We start from the raw sequence: 6,000 nt of genomic DNA, 5'->3' as shown, positions 1-6,000 counted from the left end.
GGTGTCGGTCTGAGGGGAAGCTGGAAGTCCTGGGAGCTGCGGAGACCAGACAGCTGCTGCCAGCTGCTCATTCACACTGTCGGAGTGGAGCTGTATCACACCGGGAAAACAAAGTGTCACCGGAGAGAGTAAACAGAGCTCAGGAGTTACTCCGCCAGGGCACTTTCCGCCTGAGTGCCAGTTATCCTGTTGACGGACGTGATGCTGATTGGATGATATCGCAAGGTCCCGCCCTCTATCAGGCTGGTTTCAGATCGCTTTTCTCTGAGATGTGGGTGTTTTTTTTCTCAGCACGTTATAAAGTTTTGATGAATGTAAATTACATAGAGCAGCTGCTAACGGCTGAAGAGTTTAATAATGTAAGATCTTGGTCAACAAGATACTTTTTTTTATTATTATTTTTCCACTGATTTACTAACAAACACAAGCTGAGTGCTTTCTTTCTTTCTTTCTTTCTTTCTTTCTTTCTTTCTTTTACTGTTTACTGGGTTGTGTTTAAACTTAGTTGATCAATCCACATTCGTTTAGATTTATATTATGTTGTTTATTATACTAATTTTATATCAATTAATTATTCATTTGATATTATTATAATTATATCTATGTATTATGTCATACATTATAATATGATGATGGGGGTTAATGGGGTTAATATGTATTTAAAAATTAATATTTAACAGATTTTGCTTCTTCATTTGGTCAGGGACTGGTTGAATGATCTGTGTGGATCTGAATGTAGAAACTTCTTAAACCTTTGACATGTGGACCAGTAATCACTCTGATCCTTCTGATGCCTAGATTTAGCACTAGACTGTTATATGCACTGATACTCTGTCTAATGTCATTCTGCAGTCAATCCACTATTTGAGTAAATCAAAAGCTCAATTGTGTGTTCAGTGGATGTTTTTAAAGAGGTGGCGGCAGAGGTTGGAGTTTCACAATGTAGATACTGCAATTAGTAATGTCAACAGTTTTGATATGTATGTGTATTTTAGCACCTCAAGACAGACCAACCAGCTACTGTTTATCAATGAAGACAAAGTGTTCAATAATCAAGGTGTTGGATTTTTTTCATTTATATCTTGTTTTGAAAACAGAATATAATAAGAAAATTGAATGAAGTAAATTGAATTAATTTGCTTGTGCTGTAACAGTTGTGGGAAGTACAAGTCAGTGGCCATATAAAATAAAAAACAAAACTGTGTTTCAGTCTACCTACAGTGAAAGCTTTTCTGACTTTCTCTGCTGAGAATGTGGTTGTCCAATGGCACCACCTTGTGTCCAAGAGACACTGTACATTGCAGCCTTTGCATTTCATGAACTCAAGAACTATACTTACAAATAATGGAAGTTGCCAAAAAAAAAAGACATTGAATAGTTGAGTGTTTTCCAGAGTTTTAATAGTATATATATATATTTATTAATTAATCAATTATTCAATCAATTTTATGCCCCTTGGCAGTCACAGTACATTCAATTTCTCATTTTATAACAGTGTAGACAAATCACACAAAATATTACATCTCATACAAAATCTAAACTTATCTTTTATAAAACATTTAGACATCATCTGTAGGTTTTTTCTTCATTTTATTTTGAAGTGCTCTATTGTGTGTTTTTTTTTAATACAGCATAAAACTCACTGTGTAAGATGAAAACATCTGCTAAAATACATATATATTATTTCTTTTTCATACAGTATTTAATAAAATAGCTTCATTTACCACAACTAAACACAAAATAATACTTCTGCCACTGAGGGGAGGGAGGGGGAGGTTTGGAAGTGTAACACCCACAGATGTACATCTCTCTGAAGTCCCTGGAGGTTTGCCCTGAATTTCTTTCTTCTGGCTGCCGTAACCTTCACTTGTGATCACTGACTGGTGATCAGAAAATATTATCCTTCCATCAGCTTGATTCACTTTTAGAGGTAGAAAATCTTTCAGCAGCCATTTCACATTCATTGGCATTCATCTCCTCAATCATTGAGAAACATAAACCCCCTTTGACCATCACAAAATAAACTCTTCAACTCTGTCTAGTGCTGGATTGCTTTAGGGGCTCAGTGCTCGGCTTAAGGACAGCTCAACACACCCAGCATCTGAGAGTCAAACCAACAACTCTCTGATTACAAGCTTCTCTACCTCTGACTTCCCTTAACAGTCTCAACTATCAATCATTTGCTACGTTATGACCTTTACAAATCTGTGGTTCCAATTATCTAGTGGTGCTAAATGAAGACCAAACGCTGGACTTGTTGAAGACATTTTGTATCTCATCTGAAAGGTTTCCTCAGTTCACACTGAGTGGTTGGCAGTAGAGAAATGTATCCTCTGTAGGGTCGATCTTACATTGAGAGTTGTTAAAAGTTCACATGTGGATCATTCCATTTCACTTTATGTCAACACACTGCACAAGTTGCATGTGTATTGTTTCTGTTTTCTGGGATTCAATCATTAACTGACTAGTATGCGTTTTGATGGATGGTGGATGGTAGGTCAATGTCACAAAGCCACAATAGGGTACTTAAGTCATGGCTACAGAAAAGAACATTGGAGAACATGTGCAGTTACATAATTGCAGAGGTTTTGATGCATGCACATTTGAGAAGCCTGCAGGATGTGCTTGAAAGTCACAAGTGCCCAACCCCTATACCCCTAAACCTAATCCTCTCGGCAAAAATGTTTGTACCTCTTCTTAGGAGACAAGGAGACAAGATGTGTTAAGGGCCGGCTGAGATTTCTGACGTGTGTTTTTTCTGAACATGGCCAGATGCAGTGTGTCCAAATCCAGTGTTGCAAGGGGGTGTAGATGACGGGGTTTTCAAAGATGCCTGGTGATCTGACAAGCACTTTAGTTTGAAGCGTACTGACCTTTTGGAGGAAAAAGCAATCATGTGAAAGTTGTTTTACTGCCATTCTTATTAAAGTGCATGTCGAACAGTTGTTGAATAACTGTTCTTGTTTTTTCTTTTCTCATGATTTTCACATTTTGTCTTGTTATCAGTGATGGTCGACTTTTCCTCATAAGTGTGTGAGTGTGGCCACTGGCCAGTCAAAACAACTATTAACCCCTTCAGCTACAAATGGGGTGACTGACAGAGTGCGCCACAAAAAACTATTATTTTCTAGCGTAACCCAGCTCTTTTAGTCACATAAGAGTTGTTACAGTCATGTAAGTCAATGTGTGAATGGGTCTCCAACTGAGGGGAAGTCGGGATGGCATAGAAGCTGTCTGAATGGCAGCATACTTGATCCTTTTGTTGAGAGATAGTTGACCTCATTCACGGCCCCATCCGTTCCAAACCACCTGTAACGTCTAGTCATATTTGCACATTTTGCAATTCTAAAAGAGCAGAGTCTTGACCTACAAAGGAGGAACCTCCACAATAACTTTGACAATTCTCAATGTGTGAATGACTCCACAGTGGTTAATGCCTGGGAAAGGGCCAGTCTAATTCAGTTTGAGTTCTTGTAAGAACATCTCATTTTTCTGAGCTTACTCAGTTCACACTCAACTAACAACTGGCCAGGAAAGCAGAAACCTGCCTCTTTTTCTATTATTCACACAACTGCTCTGTCATCTTTCATATCTACAAAGTTCAACACCATGAATGCTTTCATGGAGAGATTACCCTCCGTTTTGTGATTACTGCATTTTATCTAGTTTGAGGCCTCACTTCAGCCTGGACTTCACATAAATCAGTCACGACTTATTTTCAAAACTCTACAGCAAGTCCAGTTGCTTTTCACTCAGCGTGTCTTGATGGCTTATGACCTGCATCAATTGCAATTTTCACACGCATACAATGGATCAAACTATGATTATGTACAAAAGAATCGACATGACCAGTCCAACATTAATCTCACTACACCAAATTATAAAACAATATTTGGTCCATTTACTATATAACTCAATGTCAAGAAATATGTAAATCAATCCAACTTCTTTATTTATCTACAGATATATGTCTGCTGATCTTAAAGCACAGCACAATTTCAGTGACTGGAAGAATGAAGGTGATAGGAAGCCACTATTGTATTCTGCACAGACTTTTAGTGTCTATTTCATATTGCACCATTAATTTAACAGACATCTTGATCACACCCCAAAGGCCATTCATTTGGCCCCATCCCCTTGTCATTGGCTTACATAAGAACGCCTCCCCGGGGGCCTGACATGACAGGAAAGGAGTTTGGGCAGATTCAGGAGAGAGGAGAGTGTATCCTCGCCACAAGCACTCATCACTGTTGTGACGGCAGATCATTTCATCATCTAGGGCACAAGCATAACCTCTGGGCACAACCCAATCAGTCAACAGAACTGTGAAGGGCAAGTTTGAACATTTCTACATGTGTATCTGTTAACAGATAAATGGACTCTTCATTATATCTATTTTCATACACCGGCTTTTGTGGATCTACAGCTGAAAGCTGCTCCCTGGCAATAGGTGCAATAGAGCTGAGCAAAACATAAGGGGTAATGGTGAATCATACTGAGAGTAATTTGCTACGAGAACATACTTGTAAGACACACTTCCCCACACCGTTTTGGTACAATATGGGGTCATATTTTGAAACCATGTTAGGTAGGACACAAAGGTAAGGGAGCAGGCTTCAGAGGACACTTCTGGTTTGTGCAAATAGGAGACTAAGAAACACATATACACTCATAGTGAGTTATTTATAGACACAAAGCAAATGCCTCCTAATACGTTGGCTACACTAGATCAAATAAAGATTCTTCACAAGCCAAAACATCATGCACAGTTTACTAAGGCAACTTCAAAAACTGGAGTGAAAGTCAGCTGTTAACACTGTATGGAACAACAACAAAAAAAAAAACCCACACTGTGCTGCAGCATGGGGCTGCTGTAGCAAGGCAAATCTGTCGACATGAATCTATTTAAGTTTTATGTCCATGAAGGAGTCAGATCCTGTGGTAGCAGGTTGAATGTTTGCCTCGTGTGAGCAGAGGTACCGTTAATGAACAGTGTGTTGCTACTATTTCAATGTCTGGACTCTGTGTGTATTTACAACTTCAAGACTGTCAGGTCACAGAACATACTGTAAACCCATAGCTGCCTTACTGGGGGAACCTTCTTACGTTGTATCACAGATAAATGTGATTCAGTTTTAAATTAGGCCAGATAATGAGCGTGCTATCATGTCCAGGAAGAAAAAAAAACATTGCTACCTAACACATTAGCTCCATTCCTTTTGCATTAGCTTACATACACTACGAGGTTGAATTTTCATTGTTTGTTTGAGAGGTCTGTAGGCTCATGATAACATTTTAATTAGCCTGTTAGTTCCCAAAGGATTAAATGTGCTATCGCTTTGTAAAAGACAAACACTGCAAATTTGTTACTTAGCAAATTCCTAGTTCCGCATAGGAGGCATTTCATAAGCTAACTCCAGTATTTTCAGATATTTTATTCTGAATTCTTAAATAATGTTGCTCCTGGTAGAATAGGGAAGACTTTTAGTTTTACCATTTAGATATTCATGCTGGGTCATAGAAATGAAATAAAGTGAACAGTTAACTGAATAAATAAAAAGGGTGGACAGAGTTAAAAGGGAATTTAAAAAACACCAGAATTAATATCACATAATTCCGCTGTGGAGCTGGGAACAAAATTTGGAGTCATGTTAAAGTAGCACTATCGCAAATTCAGCAGTTATAGAAATAAAAGAAAATTGAAATATGCAATAAATAGGTCCAGGGGAGCCATAACTATCTGTACACAAAATATAGCCACCTGTGTAGTGCCTGTGGAGCAAATGCAGAATGAGCATGCAGCCTTAGCCCCACCTCCTTGAACGGCAGGCTATGTAAAGAGGACGAGGATGTTTATATCTGATACGCTGCACCACTGGCCCCATCTAGTGGCCGAACAAAGAATTGGAATTTGCGATAGTGCTACTTTAAAGCAAAATCAGATCCTCCATATTATCAAGAAAAAAAGAAAAGAAATTTCACCTCATCAGATTCTATGTA

This window comes from Trachurus trachurus, assembly GCF_905171665.1.
Source record: "Trachurus trachurus genome assembly, chromosome: 5".
In the NCBI taxonomy this organism is placed as follows: domain Eukaryota; kingdom Metazoa; phylum Chordata; class Actinopteri; order Carangiformes; family Carangidae; genus Trachurus; species Trachurus trachurus.
Note: the sequence above shows the minus strand (reverse complement) of the source record.